This window comes from Phascolarctos cinereus, unplaced genomic scaffold (genome assembly GCF_003287225.1).
Source record: "Phascolarctos cinereus isolate Bilbo 61053 unplaced genomic scaffold, phaCin_HiC Scaffold_726;HRSCAF=1367, whole genome shotgun sequence".
NCBI classification, from domain to species: Eukaryota; Metazoa; Chordata; class Mammalia; order Diprotodontia; family Phascolarctidae; genus Phascolarctos; species Phascolarctos cinereus.
In genome coordinates this window covers 188247628-188273553 of record NW_027556098.1, presented here as the reverse complement: position 1 = coordinate 188273553, position 25926 = coordinate 188247628, and positions in this window count along the sequence as shown.

Sequence of the window (25926 nt, the reverse complement as noted above, 5' to 3'; positions counted from 1 at the left end):
AGGACCTGCATGTTGTGATTTTGGCGTCCCAGCACCCCGAAACCTCTAGAACTCATCATCTGATTGCCTGACCGGGAATAACTGCCAAATCCCAAATTTTTCTCCAGCCAAGACTGCAAGCAACAGGTCTCCAAGTGCCTCAGCAAGACTAAGGGAAGCAACAGTCCAAGGGGCCACAGGCAGATAAGCATCCTGCAACATCCATCTGAAAGGAGCTGAAGAAAAAAGAAAGAAAGGGCCAGGTAAGCAGGAAATCTCCAGAAGCCATGCTACCTAATCCTAAGCCTAGAGTTCCAGTGTTGTTGATTCCAGCCCAACACCAGGTATTCATGGAATCAAAGACAAAACTGAGAATTTAATTCCAACAAGACTTTTTTATATGCCTACAGCCTGAGGATGAAAAATAATTTTTTTCAAATGGAAACTTCATCTTAATGCCTACTATTCCCTTAAAGGCCTAAATAACAACAGCAGCAAAAACAGTAACAATAATTATGATGCTGATAATAGCTAGGATTTGTATAGCACTTTAAGGTTTGCAAGGCGCTTCACAGATACTGTTGCATTTAAGCTTAACAACAGCCTTGGGAGAAAACTACAGGAGGGAATGGAATAATGTGTTCTGAAGAGTAAAGGATCTCAAGTTGCAGCCAAAGATGCAAATCTGAGTCTAGCTATTAATAAAAAAGGGTGACATATCCTTCAGATAAACCTGAGAGGGATTTAAAAACCACAGACCTCTTCTGGCAGTCCTATGGAGGAGGTGGAGAAAGGAAAGATTTAAACAGAGAGAACATAAAAAGTCTCTTGTCCCAGACTTAGAATTAGAAATTCCCAAGATTTTCTCAATGATGGCCTGCAAATGAATACCAGAACAAAAGAGCCTCTCAAACACTGAGCTAGCTCTGGCAATGCATGCATCAACCTCATTATCAATGTGGATATTCCTGGAAGGTATACTACCAAGGCATACAAAAACATCCACTAAAAACTTTATGCTAAAAAGCTTGGGAGCAAGTACACAGTCCTGCTTCACTTCCCTTGGTGAATGCGAAAGCCTGAGAGCATCACCCATTATCCAGAACCTGGGCAAGCATGCCATCATGAAACTGGCATACAATACTGATGAGCTTCTCCAGGCAGCCAGATTTTGCCATGATCTTCCACAAGCCCTCATGACTGACAGGATCAAAGGCGTTGGTCAGAACAATGAACATTGTGTACAGATGTCCTTTCTGCTCCTGGCACTTCTGCTGGAATTGTCAGGCAGTGAACACCATATTGACTGTTCCACAAGCCTCTCTGAAGCCACACTGGCTCTTGGGTAGATGACCACAGTGGATAGAGCACCATGTTGGAGTCAGAAAGATCTGAGACTTGCACTCAGACAATGGCTAGCTGTGTGACCTTGAGTAAGTCACTTAACCCCTATTTGTTTCAGTTCCTCTTTTGTGAAATGGCAACACACTGAAGAAGGAAATAGCAAACTCAGTATCTTTGCCACAGAAACCCCATTGACATGTTCCATGGGGTGAGAAAAATTGATTTCAATACTGTACCATTTGACTATTAGTAATAATTTGTAATATTCTCTTCTCTGCAAAAAGACTGGCTTAGAGAGAAGCCTGTTCCCATCTAAAGACTATCAGAATCAGTCCATCTCTGCTTAAGGCATCCGGTCTGGACCCCACTCAAATGGAAAACCTGATTTCTGTGTAAAATATAAAGGGAATCCAGTCTCAGTGAATTCTATCCCTGCTTGAATGAACTCCTGTCCTTGATCCCCTTCCTTAGAGTTTAGGCTGACGCTAAGTTCATGAAGCCAGAGAGGTCTGGATGGAAATGTCTTCCCCTGCCCAGATTGCTGCAGGTTGCTGAGTTTCATGATCAAGCTTCATTATCTGCAAGAGGACTAAAGATTTTCTAGTCCACCTCATCATTAAATGTTCAAAAATAAAAAAAAAATTAGAATGGAGCAAATGGAAGCAAATGAGAAATTAAGGAATTATAAAACAAAAGCAAAAGAATGAAAAAATAGAAAACAATGTGAAATATTTCATTGAAAATACAACTGACCTGGAAAATATATCCAGGAGAGCTAATTTAAAAATTTTTGGACAACTTGAAAGCCACAATAAAAAAAAAGAGCCTAAACATCATCTTTCAAGATATTATCAAGGAAACCTGCCCTGATATTCTAGGACCAGAGAGTAAAATGGAAACTGAAAGAATTCAACAATCATCTCCTGAAAGTGATCTCCAGAGGAAAACTCCTAGGAATATTGTAGCCAAATTTCAGAGTTCCCAGGTCAAGGAGAAAATATTACAAGCAGCCAGAAAGAATCAATTAAAGTATTATGGAAACACAATCAAGATAACATAGATTTAGCAGATTCTACATTAAGGGACCAGAGGGGTTGGAATAAAATATTCTGGAGGGCAAAGAAGCTAGGAATCAGCCAAGAATCACCTACCCCCCAAAAAACTGAGTATAATCCTTCAGGGGGGAAAATGGACATTCAGTAAATTGGAGGACTTTCAAGCATTCTCAATTAAAAGATCAGAGCTGAATAGAAAATTTGACTTTCAAATACAAGAATCAAGAGAAACATGAAGAGGTAAACAGGAAAGAAAAATGATAAGGGACTTATTAAAGTTGAATTGTTTACATTCCACGTGGAAAGATGATATTTGTAACTCATGAGACCTTTGTCAGTATTAGGGTAATTGGATGGAAAAAAAGTATATATATGTATTTATAGATAGATAGATAGATAGATAGATAGATAGATGGATTCTTTCACAACATGACTAATGTGGAAATATGTCTTACATGATTGCACATGTATAACCTATATCAGATTGTTGTCATCTTGGTGAGGGATGGAGGGAGAAAAATTTGGAACTTCAAATATTCCAAAAAATGGATGTTTTAAGTGTCTTTATATATTATTGGGAAAAAAAATAAAGCACTATCAATTTGAAAACAGTAGATTTCAGTAACAATTACTGAAATATACTACTCTACATAACACTATCCTCTTGGCAAAGAGGTTATGAATTAGGAGTGCAAAATGTGTCATATATTGCCAAATGTAACTATACTGGTGTTGTTAAATTAACATTTTTCTTTTCTACAAGGGTAGGTTCAATTATGGATGTTGGCGGGATTAAGTTCTTCTCATTTCACTTTATGTCAGTTCATATAGTTCTTGCCATGTCTTTCCCAAAACCACATTTTCATCATTTCTCCTAGTACAGTAGTAACCTATCACAATCATATAGTACAACATGTTTAGCCATTCCACAATTTATTAGCATCCCCTCAATTTCAATTCTTTGCCACCAAAAGAAAAAAGAGCTGCTATAAATATTTTTTGTACATATAGGTCATTTTCCTTTTTCTTTGATCTCTTTGTGGTATATACCTAGTAGTGGTATTGCTGGGTCAAAGTGTAGGTTATAGCCCTTTAAGTGCATTCCCTGAATGACTGGATCAGTTCACCATTCCACTGACAATTCATTAATGTATCTATTTTCCTTCATCCCCTCCAGCGTTTGTCACTTCTGAAAGGTATGAGGTGGTACCTCAGAGATGTTTTAATTTGCTTTTCTCTAATCAATAGAGATTGTGAACAATTTTTTTTATGTGACTGTAAATACTTTGACTTCTTTTTCTGAAAACTGCCCATCCATATCCTTTGATTATTTATCAATTGGGGAATGGCCCCAATTTTAAAATTTTGACTCAGTTCATTACATATTTGAGAAATAAGGACTTTATCAGAGAAACTTGCTGTAAATTTTTTTGATATCACTTTCTCTATGGTACCTTTCAGAAAACATAGTCTCCCTGATTTTTTCTTTCAATTAGGTCTATTTTTGCTTTTGTGGTCCCTGATATTATGACTGTAACCCCCGTCTTCTTCACTTCAACTGAAACATAAAAGACTCTGCTCTAATGTTTCATTTCAAAGTCTTATTGTGTCTTTCTTTCCCAAGTATATTGCTTCTACATAAAATGTGGTTGGATTCTGGTTTCCAATCCATTCTGCTATCCACATTTCTGTTCTATAGGTTAGCTTATCACAATCACATTTACATTCACAATTATGACTACTAATTGTGCACTTTCCTATCTTGATTTTGATCAATACTGCCACCAGTTTATCCTCTCCCTTAATACATCCCATCCCCAAAAATCTGCTATCATTTTCCCACCCTATCTTGGTGAGAAAGATTTCTATATCCAACTAAGTGTGTATATATAGCCTTTTCTTTTTGAATTAATCCCAATGAGAGTGAGGTTTAAGCATTACCCATCCACTTTCACTTCACCCTCCTCTATTAAAGCTCTTCCTTGTGTAACTCTTGTATATGAGAAAATTTACCCAATTCTATATTTTCTAGCCATTTCTCCCAGTGCATCCCTCTTTCTCACACAAACTTTTTTTTTGTAGATCATCCCAATATAATCAACTTACAGCTTTACCCTCAGTTCATGAAGATGCCATATAAATGCCTGAATAATGATAAAGTTCCTAGGAGTTGTATGTATCATTTCCCCACATACATTGTAAATAGTTTAACTACATTTAGTCCCTCATATTTAGTCTTTCAAGTTTAACTTTTTATGCTTCCCTTGATTTTTTTGTTTGAATGTCAAATTTTCTATCCAACTCTGGTGTTTTCATCAGGAATGCTTGAAAGTCCTCTATTTTATTAAAGGGGTGTGTGTGTGTGTGTGTGTGTGTGTGTGTGTGTGTGTGTGTGTATTCATTCTTCTCCTGAAGGATTATTACTCAGTTTTGATGGGTAAGTTATTCTTGGTTGTAATCCTACTTCCTTTACCTTCTGGGATATTCCTTTAACATGGAAACTACTAAATCTTCTGTGATCTTGACTGTGACTCCATGATATCTGAATTATTTCCGTCTGGCTGCTTGCAGTATTTTCTCCATGACCTGGGAGCTATGGATTTTGGCTATAATGGTCTGGGGAGTTCTCATTTTCACATCTCTTTTAGGAAGTGATTGGTAGAGTCTTTCAATTTCTATTTTACTCTCTGGACTTATGATATCAGAACAATTTTCCTTTAGAATTTTTTGAAATATGATATCTAGGATTTCTTTTCTTATTATGTCTTTCAGGAAGTCCAATGATTTCAAATTTTCTCTTGTTAGTCTATTTTCCAGATGAGTTGCTTTTCTGGTAAGATATTTTGTATTTTATTCTATTTTTTTTCATTATTTTGACTTTGTTTATTGTTCCTTGAAATTTCATGGAGTCATTAGCTTCTACTTGTCCAATTTTTCAAAGAATTATTTCCTTCAATTAGCTTTGTTACCTCTTTTCCATTTGGCTAATTCTGCTTTTTAAGGAGATTTTTCTTTGGAGAATTTTTGTGCATCATTTACCATTTTGCCATTCTGTTCTTTTAAGGTGTTATTTTCTTCACCATTTTTTTGTGTTTCTTTTACCAAGCTCTTAATTTTTTTTCCATAATTTTCTTCCATCTCTCTCATTTCATTTTACAGGGTTTTTTTTTCCTTTGCCACTCTTATCTCCTTCTGCAATTCTTCCAGGAATTTTTTCTGGCCTTGGATACAATTAACATTTTTCTTTAAGACTTGGCTTGTAGCTTCTTTCATATTGTTGTCTTTTTCAAAGTTGTCTTGGTCTCCCCTCTCACCATAGTAGCTGTCTTTGATAAAGCTTTTTTTTCTTGTTTGCTCATCATGCCAGTCTATTTTTTCACTTTGAACTTTATATTAAAGTTGATCTTTGCTTACCCAGGGGTGGGAGGTACTGTGTCAAGCTTCCGGCTTTTCACACTGCTGTTTTTAAAGCTAGTTCTGAGAATTTGTAAGTTTTCAGGGTTTCCAAAGTGCTATGGTCACTGCTGTCCTGGTCTGTATTCTTGTATCCCTAGGAAGGGCCACTGTTCCTCTGAAGCCTCAAAGGCTGATGTTCCTCTTGGCCCTGGAATTATTACCAAGGCCACTTGTGACTGACCAGCAGTGCTCCTCTCCTTCCTATAACTGCAACTCAAAATTGGTTATGGGCAATTGAGTTGTCAATGAGAACCAGCCATTGCCAGCAAAGGGTTTCCTGTAAATTCTTTCTGACCAGATTTCCAGACTCACTTACCATCTCTGGGCTGAGAGCTCCCTAAGCTGCTGCTGCCTTTTTCCTTCTGTGCTCTAGCTCTCTGCCCACCACAATGTTACAGACTTATGATGTGAACCTTCTTAGTTGTATTAGCTGGAAAAATCTTTCCCTCAGACCTTTCATTGGCTCTGCTGCTCCAAAATTTCATTTGATGTGTTATTTAAAGATGTTTGGAGAGAAATATTGGCAGATTTAGGCTAGGTCCTGGTCTGTATTCTACCACCTTTGTTCCTTATTCATCCTTTTCAATTCTAATCATTGCTTTTATGAGTTTAGCCCTATTATTCTGTGTGCTGTTCTATTCACTACTAGTTCATGGTACCCCTATATTCTGAGAGATATCTGTCTCTATATCTACACACATATAGATAGAGATAGATATATCTATCTCTATATTTATCTATATGTCTCAAGAAATGTTCATCCCCAATTGATAAATGGTCAAAGGATATGAACAAGAAGTTTTCAGATGATGAAATTAAAGCTATCTATAGTCATATGAAAAAAGTGCTCTAAATAACTACTGATTAGAGAAATGTAAATTAAAACAACTGAGAGGTACCACCTCACACCTATCAGATTGGCAAATATGACAGAAAAGGAAAATGATGGGTGTTGGAGAAGATGTGGGGAAATTGCAACATCAATGCATTGTTGGTGGAATTGTAAATTGATCTAACCATTCTGGAGAGCAATTTGGAACTATTCCCAAAGACCTATACAATTGTGTATACCCTTTGTTCCAGTAATACCACTATTAGCTCTGTATCCCAAAGTGATCATAAAAAAAGGAAAAGGATGGACCCATATGTACAAAAATATTTATAGCACCTTTTTGTGGTGGCAAAGAATTGGAAATTGAGAGGATCCCCACTAATTGGGGAATGGATGAACAAGTAATGGTATATGAATATAATGGAATATTACTGTGCTATAAGAAATGTTGAGCAGGCAGATTTCAGAAAAACCTGGGAAGACTTACATGAACTGATGCTGATTAAAGTGAGCAGGACCAGGAGAACATTGTACACAGCAATAGCAACATTGTGTGATGATCAACTTTGATAGACATGGCTCTTCTCGGCAATGCAATGACCTAAGACAATTCCAAAAGAGTCATGGTGGAAAATACTATCCATATCCAGAGAAAGAACTGTGTGAATACAGATCAAAGCATACCAATTTCACCTCGTTGTTGTTGTTGTTTTTTCTCTTGGCTTTCCCCTTTCATTCTGATTATTTTTTCACAACATAACTAATGTGGAAATATGTTTACTATGATTGTACATAGATAACCTATATGAGATTGCTTGCCATCTTGAGGGGAGTGAGAGGAAGGGAGAAAAAAGCTTAGAACTCAAAATCTTATAAAAATGAATGTTGAAACTTTCTTTACTTGTAATTGTAAAAAAAAACCCTACTAAACATAAAAAAGAAAGACTTTGCTACATTTTACTCATCATATTCCTTGTCCTATCCTTAAGAATAACAAGATTTGAAACCAAGTTGCAGTGACTACTCATATTCCAAATTCCTATCATCATACATGTTCAAATGTATCTATAAATTCATCAGTTTAGTAGTTCCTCCCCCACCTCAATGAAACATCTCATTACCCATTTTTGTCCATCCATTCAATGAGGCTTATCATAACCCATACATTTTTCTCAAAATTTCATGAGAGTTGGTTCACAATGTGTGTGTGGGGGGGATTCCTCCATTTCTCCTGATATTGTCAGGGTATTCATAGATCACTGTGATTGTTCACCTCTTATCCTTTGACTTTACTACCTGACCAATCTAATGGTTTTGTTTTTTTCTTACCTTACAATTTCTTGATGGTGTCTTTTACTCTTGTACTTTCTTGATGTTCTCTTCTGTTATCTGTTGAGCCTGCTCACAACCAGCGTGCCTCTCTCCTTTGTTTCCTGTGTGATAATCTTCTTTAGTACTTTAGATGAAGTTGTTTTTCAGGTGTCATAGCCATATAACAACAATAGCATAATGCTGATATTAAAAAGTTAATCTTGGGGGTCATGAAGGACTTTTACAATTTCTTGAAAGCAACCTACCACTCTTTTCCCTTGTCACCATTGTGACCTCATTGTTTATTCATACTATTCCAGATATTCAAACTGTTGGACAAGCTCTATCAGGTATCCATCCAAATACATGAGCAACAGGCATTATTAATTTCCTTGGTCTTTCTTATAAAACAGACAAGCCAAAATCCTTTGCTAGTGGTTAGCAGATGCCTCTTTCAGGAGGCTCCCCAATGCCTTAGTGCTTAAAGATACAACCAAAGCAATATCATCCACAAATTGGAGCATCTGGAGATATTCACTATTCATATAGAATCCCTCTTTAAATGTACTTCTCCATCACAGTGATGCATAATTTTCATGAACCCTAAGCGTATAATCAGGGAGTTGTTGAACAGAGTTATTTTTTCTTGTTTGCTTTCAAAGAATTTTGAATGATTTTGATAAATGGGTGTTAGGTGGCTTGTTTTAAAAGAGTATGCAAGGTGGCATTTTGGTTTACTGAATCAAGTGCTTTATTTCATAATAAATAAACAATAAATACATTGGGATTTTTTATTCTTATATAGCTATTAGGTGATTGTGACATTATATCTTGTGTATTGTTGAATGTTGTTTCTGAAAGCTGCTATTCCCTACTAACATTACATTGATGATACCGTTAATTCATGCAGCAATAACCATTATAAAGATTTTGTATAGATAGAAGAGTAGGCAAAAAAGTCAATAATTATTGTCCTTCCTCCAGTTACCTTTTTCTTGTTGGCCTTGATAAAATCTGAGGCTTTATAGATTCTGTATCTTCCTCTCCTTCAGATACTTGTGTGTTGGTCTCTTAATTCCCTTACAACTTTAGCACCTTCAGACTAGCTCTCCCCTATATGTACTTGGTCTAATCAGACTGAGATTTTCCCATATATGTTCTTTTTTGTGTCATTGCTACTTCTTTTATATGTACCTTGGAAACTGTGATGTTAGTGTCCAAATGTGATGGTTCTATTGTCAATTCAAAAATGGGTTTAAAATTTTTGCTTCCATTTTTATCTATGTTGTCTTTTATTTTCTTCATTGAAAGGTATTGGATGGTTTCATTTCACTGGATGTATTGTTTAGATTTTCCTAATTTGATGTTATCCAATCTTGTTTGGCAGCCATTTTCTCCATTTGTCAACTTAAATTATTCTGTAAAAAGTTATTTTCTGGGCTCTTTTAGTCTTCAAATAGTGGCACTTGACTTACTCTGGTTAAACTTCATAATAAAAAGTGTTATAGTCAGTGCCTACTTGAATTCTATTATCCATTTCCTATCTAAGCTTTAATTACTTTTTTAAGTGTTTTAGAATTAATTTGCTTCAATTGTAGACCATATCTTTTCCCATTATTAATATTCTTGAATTTTACTAATTCTGATCTTATCTCTGATGAGTCAATCATCTGACTGTACAAATTTTCTCTCCTTAAACACTGTTATTTTATGATAATCTGTTCTAGTCAATTAGAGAAATTCTCACATTTCTTCTATGAAGAGCTATAATGATAATCCTGAAATGTATGTAGTTTTATTTAATTTTCTGGAGTCTGATTGCCTCAGATCACCTTTTTCTCTCTAAGTCCCAAGTGTCAATTTTTATTCTGGTTTTCACTCCTATGATGCTAGCTATCAAATCATTATTTAATCTTTCCCTGTCTTAAGTACCTTTCTTCCTACCTCCCAACAATGTTGCTTAGGATGTTCCCTGGTGTAATCCTGACTTTCAAATCCATATCTCCTTCGCCAGGTTTCTCCTAAGCTAAACTAAGTTTATTTGATTAAACTCTTCCGTGCTTGCTGGGTAGACATTGCCCTGGATAAGGCCTTTGGTGATTAGACTCCATCTACTAAGTCATGAATCTCTGATTCTCAATTTTTCAGTTTATTACAATGGAACTTAAAAAATTAGCTTTGCTTCTAAATAGCAAGAAAGGGCTTAGACAAAGCAGTGCAATGTATATATTTCTATTCCCAAGGGATACTGCTATGAAAGTACTGAATCTTTCTAAATCTCAAGAATGTGAATCACCACAGTCTTTAAAATACATTTCAAAATGTAATTTCTAGTTGACACATTACATTCTGTATGTATTATACATGCTGAGCTTTCTGAGATGGCCAAGAACAATGTGTAGATTGGATGTGAAATTATGAGCCTGAGTGTACAGCAATATGGTTTTGATGCAAATACCCTAAATACTAAGCCCTAGATGTTCTCCTAGAACGGGACAAAATGTTACTTATGATGGAGCCTTTTGTTACAGAATAACAAATGGAAAGCGCCTGCCTGTCTAGGGCTCTTAAAAATGAAATATGTACTTTTCTTACATGCAGATTTCTCAAGGACTTGAATGAAGCATTTGTGAAAGTGAATGCATTTAGCTCTTGTACTATTTCATCAATCCTTTCAACCATCACTTGGAAACCACTAGCCTGATGTAGTTTATTGTCCATAACAATGCAGCTTCTGTTTTGAAAAGATAACAGGCAGTCCTCATTTAAAAATGAGCCCTGTTTAAAAGTTTACTGTTATGTTGGTTGTTTGGAGATCAGAGGCTTTTTTACTCAGAATCAAAATCAGTATTTATTTCAGCAGCATTATAGAATGAATTGTGTGTGTGTTTTATTTAGGGGAGATGGGAGAGGAGCTGTCCTGTGAAAATAATCACTAACTTTATCATTATGTGTCTATGGAAATGAGCTCCCCCATCCCCAGAGAGTTGGGAATGACATAAGCATCAGTAAGCATGCCTTGGTCATTTCCTATGGGTAAGTAGGACATTTGCTGGGAGGATACATATGGAAGAATCCATTAATTCAGCCAAGTTTTGTTATTGTTGTTATTGGGGGGCTCTGTAAGAATTTGTCAGGTATTTGGAGGTTTAGGATGTTGGTATTCACAAGCTCAGGAGTTTTTGTACATATGCACAGATATGGATGAGCTATGGTTGCACTAAAGGACTTGTTTTCTTTTAACCAGGTCCACATTGGATGGATGCATATTCCCAACAAAAGAGACCTAACAAATAGCTGAATCTTGTTACAGGAAATGGGACACAGAAAACAAAAAAATACATATACAAAATGCTTTGTAACAAAACTATTATAGATGGCATGGAATTTTTTAAATTTGTTTTGGTTTTGTTTTATTTTTCATGGAATTGGTATAAAGTGGAAATCTTGCATTCTCTTCCAAAAGTAATAGAAAATACATCGTTTTGGCAATGTAATACAGACATTTAGGCCAGAAGATGCAATTACATGATAAGTGCTGTTGATGCGGAAGCCATATATAATAGCATTAGGGAGTTTTACCTACCTAGCCATCTTATGGAAGTTTCTCTCTGATAAATGCAGAATAGATGAGAAATCTTTGTTGTGCCTTCATGAAATTTTTATTTTTCAACATAGAGACCACTTAAAGTCCTCCTCTAATGCTTTATCGTAGTGTGAGACTGATCATAGTTTCTAAAGGCTATATCAATGGAGCACAAATTCAACCAAGTCCTATACAATTAGAAAGTATGAAGTCTGATGATAGATTATATCTGCTTAGCAAAAAACATGCTTTGTAAGTTAAAAGAAATTCATCATTAATTTGGCTTTGTGATGATCACTTTTGGGTGTTACTAAAATTTCTGAAAAATTTCTCTTAAGGATATATGATGTTTTGGTGTAGCTAACATCCATACTGAAACAATTAAATCTGCATCAAACAATGAAACAAACAAACAAATAAAAAAAGGACTGTTTTTCTGGATCTGGTTCTGGACAATAAGAAAATGATTGCTAAATTAGAAATTATGGAAACCTTGGGAAGAAGGTTTAGCTCAAGATAGATAAAGAGGGAATTGTCAAGCATCCTGACAGATAACCCAGATTTTAATTGAATGGATTAATTTTTTTGTTTCATTTTTGTTTATCTTTTTTTGTGTGTTTTCATTAATTTTTTTTTAGTTTTCAACATTCACCTCCACAAGCTTTTGAGTTCCAAATTTTCTCCCCATCTCCCCCCAATGTAAAATAGCATGCATGCTGAATACCCCTTCCCCTAATCTGCCCTCCCTTCTACCTTCCCCTCCTCTTCCCTTATGCCCTTCCCCTTCTATTTTCCTGAAGGGCAGGATAGATTTCTATACCCCATTGCCTGTATATCTTATTTCCAAGTTACATGTGAAAACAATTTTAACATTTCTTTTTAATACTTTGAGTTCCAAATTTTCTCCTTTCCTCCCTCCCCACCCATCCTCATTGAGAAGGCAAGCAACTCAATGTATGCTATACATGTGTCGTTATACAAAACACTTGCATGGTAGTCATGTCATGGAAAACTAACTATATTTCCCTTCATCCTATCCCACCCTCTTTTATTCTATACTTTCCTTTGACCTTGTCCCCCCTCAGAAATGTTTGTTTCTGATTACTCTCTCCCCCAATCTACTTTCCACTCTATCTCCTTCTGCTTCTCCCTTTCTCCTTCTCCCAGTATAATCCTCTCACCCCTTAATTTTATTCTTCAGATAGCACCCCTTCATCTTCAACTCACCCTGTGTCCTCTATCTATCTATCTATCTATCTATCTATCTATCTATCTATCTATCTATTTATACATACATATAATTTTTCCCTCCAACTACCCTAATACTGACAAAGGTCTCATGAGTTATAAATATCATCTTTCCATGCAGTAATGTGAACAGTTCAACTTTAACAAGTCCCTTATGACTTTTCTTTCCTGTTTACCTCTTTATGCTTCTCTTCAGTCTTGTATTTGGAAGTCAAATTTTCTATTCAGCTCTGGTCTTTTCATCAAAAATACTTGAAAGTCCTCTATTTCATTTTCTATCAGTTTTTTCCCCTAAAGGATCATACTCAGTTTTGCTGGGTAGGTGATTCTTGGTTGTAATCCGATCTCCTTTGCCCTCCAGAATATTATGTTCCAAGCCCTCCAGTCCTTTAACATAGAAGCTGCTAAATCTTGTGTTATCTTGATTGTATTTCCATAATACTTGAATTGATTCTTTCTGGCTGCTTGCAATATTTTCTCCTTGACCTGGGAACTCTGGAATTTGGCTACAATATTCCTAGGAGTTTTCCTTTGGGGATCTCTTTTAGGAGGTGATTGGTTAAGTCTTTCAATTTCCATTTTACCCTCTGGTTCTAGAATACCAGGGCAGTTTTTCTTGATAATTTCTTGAAAGATGATATCTAAGCTCTTTTTTTTGATCACGGCTTTCACAAAGTCCAATAATTTTTAAATTATCTTTCCTGGCTCTCTTTTCCAGGTCAGTTGTTTTTCCAATGAGAAATTTCACATTGTCTTCTATTTGTTCATTCTTTTGGATTAGTTTTACAATGTCTTGATTTCCCATAAAGTCACTAGCTTCCAATTGCTCCATTCTAATTTTTAAGGAAGTATTTTCTTCAGTGAGCTTTTGGACTTCCTTTTCCATTTGGCCAGTTTTGCTTTTTAGAATATTCTTCTCCTCATTGGCTTTTTGGACCTCTTTTGCCATTTGGGTTAAGCTGTTTTTTAAGGTGTTATTTTCTTCAGTGTTTTTTTGGGTCTCCTTCAACAAGCTGTTGACTTGTTTTTCATTATTTTCTTGTATTATTTTTATTTCTCTTTCCAGTTTTTTCCTCTACTTCTCTTACTTGCTTCTCAAAATCCTTTTTGAGTTCTTTTGTGGCCTGGGACTGATTCATATTTTTCTTGGAGGCTTTGGATGTAGGAGCTTTGACTTTGTTTTCTTCTTGTGCTTATATGTTTTGATATTCTTTGTCACCAAAGAAAGATTCTATGGTCTGACTTTTTTTTGCACAATTAACTCATGCAAATTACTGGAGTTTTAAACTCTTTGCTAAGGTAAAGGTCTGCTTCCAGTGTGAAGAATGTAATGTCCCAAGCTTCAGTGGTTTTGTGCAGCTATTTTCAGAAATACTTCTAAGGACCTATACATTTTCAGTTCTTCCAAGGTGGTATGATTAAGGGCAAGGTGTTTGCTCCTTTCCTAGCCTGTGCTCTAGTCTATCAGTGACCACAAGCATGCTTTTCTGCCTTGGAACTGGAAGGAGTTTTACCTCTTCACTGCCACTACAAGTGCCACCAAGCCCATGCTCCTCCTTGCCCTATGACCACCTCCCAGAATTGTGACCCAGATCCAAGCAGGGGCAAAGCAAGAGATTCCTGCCTCAGCACCAGCAGAGATCCCAGCAATCCCCCTCTTATCAGCCACTCAATTCCCCATTTTACTGTGGGCCAAGAGCTTCAGAAGCAGCCACAGCCCTGAGACTACACTGTGACTGGGGCTAGGGCCAAGCTCCTCTCTCACTGTGGTCACAGACCTTTCCTACTGACCTTCTAAGTGGTCTTGGTGTTTATGGGTTGAGAAGTCTGGAAACTGCCACAGCTGCCTGTGATTCAGTCCTCTGAGGCCTGCTCCAAGTTTGCCGGGGCCTGGCATTTGCCTGAATGCCCATGCTGAACTGCGCTCCTCTTCCAGCCCAGCACAACAGACCTTTCCCATCAACCATCCAGGTTGTCTTGGGCTGGAAATTTGTTTCATTCTGTCTTTTTGTGGTTTCTGCTGCTCTAGAACTTGTTTAGAGCCATTTTTATAAGTATTTGGAGGGGTTTGGGAGAGAGCTCAAGCAAGTCACTGCTTTTACTCTGCCATCTTGGCTCTGCCTTTTTTTTTCTTTTAATTTCAAGATAGGATAGGTAGAACCCATGGTTCAAGAAAGACATATTACTTTAAAGATTTCAGTGCTGGTGACATGAACACAAATGAACACAAAAGAATAAAAATTGTATTCATTTGATAAATAATTAAATATGTATATAAATAAAAGACACCAATGCAAATTATACATATAATACAATATTTTCATGTATACACATATGTGAATGTATTTATATGTACATATAAACATATATTAATAAGATACAGGCAAAAGCAAGATGAAGAATGTAAGAATGTTATAGTACCATTGCTTGGATTAAATGAGATGATGATCATGGCTGGAAGTAGACAAAATAACATGACTACCTTTTTAAAATTGCATATACATATATATGTGTATATACACACATATACTTATATACATATAAAACATGTGTTGTGATATATATTTTATATACGTATATACGTGTGTGTGTGTGTGTGTGTATCAAGAAGAGTTATACCCAAACTAGGGAGGATAAGGAAAAAAAGTGGAAAAGACAAAATAATAACCCAAGATATGTAAAAAAATAAGAACAAAAACACTGGGTAGGATGAACACAGGCAAAGATTCTGAAAGAATCTATAGAAGTAATGACACCATGCTAGTGCATTTCATAAAATCGTAAATTTAGACAAGGATGGGAAATTAGAGGCCATCTGGCACAATTTTCTCATTTTATAGATAAAGAAACTGAGACTATGGGAAAATTGGTGATGCTAATACAAGGAAAAATTTCTAATGAATTATTAAAGAGTTGGTGAGCACTGACAAAGTAAAATGGTAATTATGCATCATTTCAGGTTCAACAAGAATAAGGCACACTAGCATGACCTCTTTTTCCTTTAATGGCAGGAAAAAATGCACTCAGGATTTTTTTTCAATATTATTTACCTGAGTTCTATCAAGCAATTTTCCAAAGGCCCACATATTATATATCTTTGCAGACAATTATTCAGATATGTGAGCTAGATGATAGTATACTTATCTGAATTTGCAGTTGATTAATGGATCCTTGCCAATGTGGATGACATCAGCTTTGGGATGTCTGAGGACTTCCTTTGGTCTGTCTTGTTAAAAACACTTTGATCAGTGACAAGTCTGATATCATCTTCCTGCTCAAAAACTGGCAGTGTGACCCTATTGGCTCTATATTCAAATGCAAACTTCCCAGTCTGACGTTGAGCAGACTCCATAATCTGATTTCAAACTTACTTTCCAGACTTATTTTATATAACTTCCCATCACACTATGTATTCCAGACAAATAAGACCACATGATATTTGCTAATCTTGACATTCTGTCTCCCACCTTCAGGGATTTTTTGTTTTTGTTTTTGTTTGTTTTTATGAAATTGGAGTTAAGTTTCTTGCCCAGAGTCATACAGCTAATAAGTGTCAAGTGTTTGGTCTGAGGCTGAATTTGAACTCAGGTCCTCCTGACTTCAGGGCCGGTGCTCTAGCTGCCCCCCTTCAGGGTTTATTTGCAAGCTGATTGTCCTTTGTGCTTTGACTCTTATTCTCTAATACTTCCCTTTCTTAAAAACTTACCTAAAGTGAAAATGTCTCCATTCAATACAACACACATTTATTAAATTCTTATTTCAATAAGATACTGTGTTTGGTTTCAAAGATATAAAGACAAAAATTAAATTGTCTATAACCTCAAGAAGCTTTCATTCTTCTGGGGAGAGAGGCAGAGATAAGGTGGGAGAAGGGACATAGAATGTATACAGCTGAATAAATAGATATATAAATAGTCATGCCTAACTATTTCAAGTAGGCAAGGAGATTAAAAACTGAAAGGATCAGAAAAGGCTTAAAGTAGAAGGTAGCATCTGAGCCATTCTCTGAAGGAAGCTAAAAATTCAAAAAGGTAGAAATGAGGAGGAAATACATTCCAGGCATACAAGACCATTCATGAACAGAAGTGAAAAATTGAATTTTGTGCTCAGAGAGCCACTAGCAGGCCAATTTGACTATAACTGAGGGTGCATGAAGGGTAATGACATGAAACAAGTTGAGAAAGTTAGGTAAGAGGCAGATTATGGAAGACTTTAAATACCAAGTTCAGGGATTTGCATTTTATTCTAGAAACAACAGCCAGCCATTGCACATTTCTAAATAGAGAAATATCATTATCAAGTTTATGTTTAAAAATATAAATTTCGCTGATGTCTTAAGTGGATTAGAGAGGGGAAATATTTAAGAAGGTGATGAATTGCAAGAATATTAAAGTTGGGCAAATGGTGAAGATACCTTAAACTAAGAGAGAAGGAGACAGACAATATATTGTGGAGATTGTGTTGTTTGTCCATTTTTGAAGAGGACCAATGACATCACAGAGTGATGTTTTGATTTGTATATGAAGTGGATTTAATTGAGGCAGAGTTGCAAAAAGTCGTCAGCCACACTCTCTCTTCCTGAATCATCAAATTTGATTGGGGGATTACTGTAATGATGGTGGTGTACACAGTGGAAAAATGGAAGGAGATATATTGATTTGGTAAAAATATAACTAATTATATTTTTGAAATGAAAATGGGAACCGACAAGATCACCAAGAGAGATTATTGTTAGCCCTATACAGAGAAGTTTCATTGAGTGGTGGTGTAAAATATCAGAGTAGAAGAATTGAGAAAAACATAGGAGATGAGTAATTAGAGGCAACAATTTAGAAAGCCCTATCTAGGAGTATGACCATGAAAGGGATAATAGCTTCCAGATCCCAAGAAAATGGCAGATTTAAGCAAAGGTTTTCTTTTTAAGGATGTGGGAGACCCAGGAGTGGTTGTAGGCAATGCAGAAAGAGCCAGTGGAAAAAGAGAAAAGATAAAAAAGAATAGATAATTGATGGGGCAAACTCTTGGAGGAGATGAGAGTGGATTCAATTAACTTTTCATAACTATTTACAAATGCCTGTTATGATAGGCCATACATACACGCACACACACACACACACACACACACACACTGTGTGTGTGTGTATATATGTGTATGTACATATATATACAAGTGTGTTCGTTTATATATGTATATCTATGTATGTATACACACAAAGACATACATATATGTGCATATACACACATATTTATATGCATATGTGTGTGTATATACATATATACATATGTGGCTGTTTTATATTCTCCAAAGATATAGCCATATAAACAGTCCCTGCCCTCAAAAAGCATAAAGTATATTTAGAGAAACACCATCAACACAGACAAGTACATACTTATTTAAAGTACCTAGAAAATTATGGCTATAGGTGAGGGTACTATCAATTAGGAGAAAGAGTACAGGCCTCCAGTAGGAGGTGGCACATGAGTTGAGTTTTGAAGGTATGACATCATGAACACAAATGAAGAGACGGAACCTGGGCAAGGAGATGGGTAAAAAAAAGAGCAAAGAAGGAGAAAATGGAGATGATGAGGTATTATGAGATATAGAGAAGAAAAGAAGGATCTCAGAGTGAATCAATTGTATTTTCTCAGTAAAGAGTTTTCTTCAGACTCCTCCTTAACCATTCAAATTGATTTCACCCTCTCTGCCCTCAAATTACTTCTATTCGGTTATTTATATTCATTCCGCATCCTCCAGTTGAATATAAGCTCCTTGAGGACAGAGACTGATGAGACTTTGAGTTCCCAAGACTAAGCAGTGTCTTGCATACAGTAGACACTTAATAGCTGCTGATTTAAATGGTCTTTGATGAAAGCACAAATATCATATTTATCAAATTTACCATTAGCAAGAACCTGGGAAGTATAGTAAATTCCTGAATCACAGAACTGGGATTTAAAAAACATGTTTATAGGACCTTGGGTTACTAACAATCTAATATATATGAGATCAATGATAGATGATTAGAAAACATGCTAAGAAAAAAAATCATCTTTGTCTTAAGTACATTAAAATTCAATATAGATCAACATTGTATTATGATAGACAAATAAAAAGCCTCATGTGAACTTGTGTCATATTAATGGAAGACAAGTGGCTAGAAAAAGGGAGGTTTTGTCATTATAGTCTGCAGTGGTCAGAGGACATCTGGTGTATTGGATTCAGTCTGACCATCACAGCTTGTGTGACAAGCTAGAATGAGGACAGAAGTGACCAGGATGATGAGGAGAACAGAGACAATGCCATATGAGGATTAGTTGAAGTAACTGGGAATATTTAGCCAGGAGAAGAGAAAATTTGGGAAAGAGGGAAAATAGGACCAGTCTGAAAATATTTGAAGAGTTTTTATATGGAAAATATCATTAGACTCATTTTAGTTCATCCCAGTTTGGGCCAACAAGTAGAAATTGCTGAGAGGTAGATTTCATTTTAATGTAACGAAAAACTGCCTAACAATTTCCAAAGGAGAAAACAGATCACTAAAGTTGTCATTTCTTAATCACCTGAGGGTGACTTCACATGGATGTTGTATAAGGGAATATCATTTGTACCATCAGATATTAATTGAATTTTATTATTTCTGAGGTTACCCAGGACTCTCAGATCCTATGATTCTATTATTCACTTCTATCTCTGATCTACCTAGAATATACTAAATGCATATCTAAATACAGAGGAGTCACGTGGATAGTCAGAATCTGTCAAGGGTTATGCATGATGTAGTTTATTCATAAAAACCCTCCTAGTTCTTGCCATTAATTGATAAACTGAGAACTTTTCCCCATCATGAATGTTTTGGAGGCACTTGTGTCTTTTCTCATTATGTATATTTATATATGCACACTGCCATGTGTTTTGTAGAGGTAGTCTTCTCCAGTGAATAAAAAAAGAGTCAACTTTGGATTTAGAAAGACTTGAGTTCAATCTTCACCTCTGATCCATGTAGGCCCTGAGACCTGAGTGCAATCAGTTAACCTCTAAGTGACCCAGACAACTCCCCATTCTTTTAAGTTTCAGAGCAAGTACCTCACCAGGAGTTCCTTACATTGCTGGAAAAAACATGCCATTTGTGTCTTTATGTTAATCTTTATCTGTGTGCTCCCTCCCACTTTAGGTTATAAATTCCATTAGAGCAGGGATAGTATTTTCTTACCATGCAGTCTTACTGAATTTAAAACAATGATCCTTAATGCAGACATGATGGTAGTTAATAACTGCCATATTCTAATGCAATATAGTTGATCAGCTCACAGAACCCCTTTAACATGTACCTTTGAGTTGGAAAGATTCAACTGATGATAGAAGACAAAGAAGCAAAGAATATAAGTGTGAGAAGAGACTTCCAAGACTATTTTGCCTGATTTGTAACCATACAGGATTTCTCACTACAGGTGAACTTGGAGGTGGAAGGGACAAAGAACATTTTGGCCAGTATCTATAAAACTCCCTTTCTATGCATTAGAGATTCTTCTTGGAGCTAGAAGAAGCCAAAAGCCAACTCTAAGAAGTAATTTGATTTCCATCTTCATGATGGTTATTCTCTAGGATGTTTTGTTGCTGCTTATGATATTATGCTGTTATGGGTAGGTATATGGACCTTGAACATGAATGGTTTGTCCAGTCCAGAACTCCATGCCAGATCTTCTTTCACTGTTTAATTATTTGGTGACTGACTTTCCTCCTTTCTTTCAATTCTATATTTGGCAGACAAGATTAGAGATTCTGGGGAGCATTTGGCATCAGATCAATCCATCTACTCTCCTGTTACTGGTTACCATGGGAGCCTCTAAAGAGAAGATATCCAAAAGAGCATGAAATTTGCAAAAGGGCTTATAGACTTAGGAATTCATTTTTCCCCTCTGTCATTTTCTCATTGTCAGAATCTATAGACAAGACTGTGCAGGGAATAAAAGATCCTCCATTATTCATTCATTCATTCAACAATCATTTCATGCAGAACACTGTACTAGATACAGTGAAGGATACCATAGATGTAAAAAAAAATGGTGCCTAACTTCAAATATCTTACATTCTTGTAACGGAGGTAATTATACGTGCATGAAAACTTTTAAAACAAACCAGATGCATGGTTATGTAGGTCATTGTAATAGGGGTTTAAGAACTGATTGGCATTCTAAGATTAGTAGCTCAGACGGACAAGCATTCCCTCTCATCCCTGAAAATGATTACATATTACTACAATTTTTGAGTTGAACAGTGGACTTGAGTTATACCTGAAGATTTTCAGGTGAGCACACATGGTATGTAAGACACAGCCTAAAATGAGGGAGTACAGAGTAAGGGCTCTGCAGTAGCAGCTGCAGTGGGGAGACAGCATCCCTAGCCACATTCATCACTTAAAGAGCTGAGCCAGAAATAAGCATAGCACAAGGGAAACAAAAGAACAATGAAAATAAAAAAGGAGAAACTGAAAAGAAAAAAAAGTGAAAGGAGGGGTGAGCTACATTGTAGAAAGGAGAGATCATGCAGGGCTATGTCGAAGAAAAAGACTCACCCTGAAGATACTGTTTGCACCTACCTCTTCCAGGACTGAAGGAAGTTGGTTTACTACTAATAGAAATAATTTTGGCCATGACTCATGTGGTATATACATTATAAATATCATGTCTGATTTTTTCTGCTCTATATATCTTGTCTTAACTTTGTGATATGTGACATGAAAACATATATGGGTTTTTGCAATTATCAGATTCTGGGTTTTTTTTGTTTTGTTTTGTTTTAAGGCAATTGGGGTTAAGTGACTTGCCCAGAGTCACACAGCTAGTAAGTGTCAAGTGTTTGGTCTGAGGTCAAATTTGAACTCAGTCCTCCTGACTTCAGGGTCGGTGCTCTATTCACTGTGCCACCTAGCTGCCCTTCAGATTCTGAGTTTAGAATGAAATCTTCCAGGTGTTTAAATTAACATATTTACAAGTTTAAAAGAAATGAAGTTTGAGGGGAGTTTCTCAAAATGGTTTGTTCTTTCCCCAGCTTCTGCCCCCATGCTTGTCTAGTAAAAGCCTCTATAACATACTCTGTGCACTTCTTCTACTTGAAAAAAAGAAATGAACCCACATCCTGATTTTGCCTCAAACATATATACCTGGAGCTAGCTAGAAATAAAGAAAAATATAAATTATGGTAGAGAAACAAGCTTCTGTCTGAATGATAGGAATTCTCATGAAAGGCTCTGAGCTACTATGATTGCATCGTTTACTCTTCTTTTTATATAAGCTCCATAAAATAGCAAAATGTATAATGTGGACCTGAGATCCATCATATTGTCTATCCCTAGGTTGAACAGCAAGCCAGTTGTAAAAACTGTGTGGGCCAATTTGGTTACCTCCAAAGTTAGGCGGAATTGAGAGGAAAGAGCTTGGCAGGAGAAAAGATCACATAATAATCCCCCCACTTCTTAGATACCACCAGAAAGAAGACAGAAAAATGCTTGAGGAAGATGAATTTCTGTTCCTGTATACTGAGGGTGGGAGATGGAAAAGGGAACAGAAAGGACTGAGTACCATCCATTGAACTCTACTCTCCCGAGCAACATCCACTTTTGTTACATCACAGAAGTGTAGAGACGTATCTTCTACTTGTGTTGCTGTATGAAATCTTTTATTTTTTTCTCTTATTTTACTGATTACATTTTGTAGTCCTTTGAGGTATAACTCAAGACTCAACTTCACAAAGTACTCACTGAATAAACCAATTTCACACTAATTTACTTGGATTTATTTTTAGCATTTGTTGTTGTTGTTGTTGTTATTCAATCATGTCCAACTCTCTGTGACTCCATTTGGAGTCTTCTTGGCAAAGATACTGGAGTGATTTGCAATTTCTTTCTCCTGCTTATTCTATAGATCATGAAACTGAGGCAGGGAGGGTTTAGTGACTTGCCTGGGATTATGCAGCTAATAAGGGTCTGAGTCCTGATTTGAACTCAGGTCTTCCTGACTCCAGGCCTGGTGCTATATCCACTGTGCCACTTAGGTGCCCCTCATTCTTAAAACTTGTCTATTCTACTGTAGGAATTGCTTTCTGGTTGTAAATACCTATATAATCAAATTTCTATGCTTTCCCATTGTCATTGGTAAAGTACAAAAACAAAGAAGGAAAGAAATAAATATGTAAATAATGAATTAACAAATGAATAGGTGAGTAAGGAATTGTAACTCTAGGTAAAAGTAAAAGCAAATACTAAAGGTACAGAACCCATTCATTTAATTGCTTCCAAATCCACCTAATTGTACTATAATCCATCCTGTATCTCTCCATCTTGAATGCAACTATGTAGTGAAAGCTCTTGTCAAGTACTTTCCTGGAATTCAAGCATATGTCTAAAGTAGAATTTCTTAACCTTTGTTGTGTCATGGACCATGGACTCCAATGAAAATGTGCTGAAGGCTATGGATACTTTCTCTGAATAATATTTGTAAATGCTAATAATCATAATCATAATCAGATTATACAAACCAATTATATTGAAACAAGTTATATATGTATATGGAGATATATATGCTGATGATTATATGTACTTATATGCATATGTAAATGGGCATGCATGGATATATTTGCACACACATATAAATGTGTACATATATAATGTTTGTGTGTTTATACACATATATAAGTATACCCATATAAAGTTCATATACCAGGTTAAGAACTTTTGATCTAAAGCATTGTCTTTATATTCTAGTCTGCTAATCCTGCCCCCAAAAAAGAGAAGAGAGAGAGAGAGAGAGAGAGAGAGAGAGAGAGAGAGAGAGAGAGACAGAAAGTTTAGTCTCTTGTTACTTTTTTTAAAAAATTAATCAACATTGACTTATAAGGTTTGCCACTTCCCTTCCTGAGTGCTCACAAACCATCCCTTTAACAAGTTCTAGAATATGTTCCCCAAATTTATTAGCCTCTAGTCTGAAGAATCCATATTTATGCCTAGTTTAAAAATTGAGACCACTTGTTATCCATGATTTCCACCCCCTCAAGATTATCCACAATGGTTTTGTAATCACATTCTTAAGTTGAGCACCCTGAGAGGCTGTGCTGTTTTTCTTTGTTTGTTTTTTTGTTTTGTTTTTCCCTAAGCTTGGTGACTACAACTTATGGTACAAACAATTAGCGGCTTTTTAAATTTTCTCAATTATCTTAGGTGTCAAATCTCTATTGTCAATTTTTGTTCTACCATTCCTATTCTGAAATAATTTTCTTGATTGAGAAGATGGAGGCAAAATAAAAGTGAGTGGTTCTGCCCACTCAATGTCTTCTGTTAACTCATCTCCTAAACCTATGGTCTTATGCTCCTTTGACCTTTGTCTTATCTATAGCACAGCTTAAAATTTATTTTTAAAAGTTTCTGCTAAAACACATAGAATTGTTAAAAAAAAACTCAGATCAGTTTGGCCTTTAATATTGCTGAAGTAATTCCAAAGCAGACATAACACTTTAGTATTCCTCCTCAGCTTGTCTTTATTTATTTCCATTTTCTATACATCTTTGTTGCTAGGAGTTTGTCAGTGTTCCTCCTATGCAGTCACATCAGTTTCTTTTAGATGCTTTCCCCTTTTGCTTCCTTATAAGAATCATTTAGAGATTTGTAGTCAGAATTCTGTCCTTGGGGGTCTCCTCCCACCCATTCTTGGGCCAACTTCCCTTGTGGGATCTCAGTACTAGTTCCCAAAGTATAAAGTACGTTACAAAAATCATCTATCCTACTCCTCAATTTAAAAGAAAAAAAAGATTTGTAAAAGTTAGACTTGTCAAAATGCATCTAGTTAGTTATGAGCAAAACTGGAACACAAATTAAGTTCTAACATGTGTGGTTTTTTTAAAATTATTATTATATTACCTCCCATCTTACTTGTGAATATCTTGTTTTTGATGAAAATTTTTAGAAAAGATATATTCTCAAAATAGACATTATCTATTTTATTTGCCTCAATATATAGTTTTCATAAGTTACCTTTGGCCAAAATAATACAGGACATGCTGGCCAACCTTCCTGTAATGAGTCTCTCTCCAAATTGCCCTGTTTTAGTCCTCTGATAAATGACATCACAGTCTATAAATGAAATATTTAACAAACCTGTATGACCTCATTCTGTAATTTATATTAAGTGCTTAATGACTCCAGAGGAGTTTAGCAAGTGCTGGAGTGGTACAAACCATCCCAGTGAGATACAGAAAGTTTGCATAATATATAGTCCCTATTCTTGTAGAATTTCCAGTCTAGTACAGGGAATAAAGGGGAAAAAAGATGATGTGATCATCAATTCATAGACCTAGATCTTAAAAGTACCTTAAAGGTCAACTAGTTCAAGCCTCTTCTTTTAATAGTTGAAGAAAATGAGACTGAGAGAAGTGAAATGATTGGCCAAGATGATACAGGTATTAAATTGAAGGACTGAATTCCAACAAAGGTACTTTTGTTCCAAAGTCAATATTGTTTCCATAGTACCATGGTTCCTTACATAAGTACAAGAGAAAATGGAAAAGATGGTTCAAGATCAAGAAGTGATGAACTCCTTTATCCTATCACATTCCATCCTAACTTGGAAGAAGCTAAAAGACTTTTTCATTACTGTACTTTAGCATGTGAACTCCATGCCACAACAAGTCATTAAAAGAGGACTTTAATGAAGTAATACCAACTTAGGCTGAATTTATAGAAGTGTAGCATTCAGAATGAGGTAGGTGGCAGTCTCCTTATACTTTGCTCTGGTCAGACAACATCTAGATTATTGTGATCATTTCTTCATGTCACATTTTGGAAAGTCATTAATAAACTGAGTAGTGAAACAAGGTTGGGGAAGAAAATTGCAAATGTTCCATGACAAGATCATTGGAAGGATTTGGGTATTTGAAGAAGAGAAGATCTAGAGGTTATATGACATCTACGTTCAAACATTTGAAGAATTTTCTTGAGAAAGTGGGATCCAACTGGTTTCCTTGGCTCCTCATGAGAAGAATTAAAAGTTAAAATTACATGATAGTGACAGAAAAAGAGTTAGAGATGCAGGCTTACTATGAGGAAAAACTTCCTCACAATTAGACA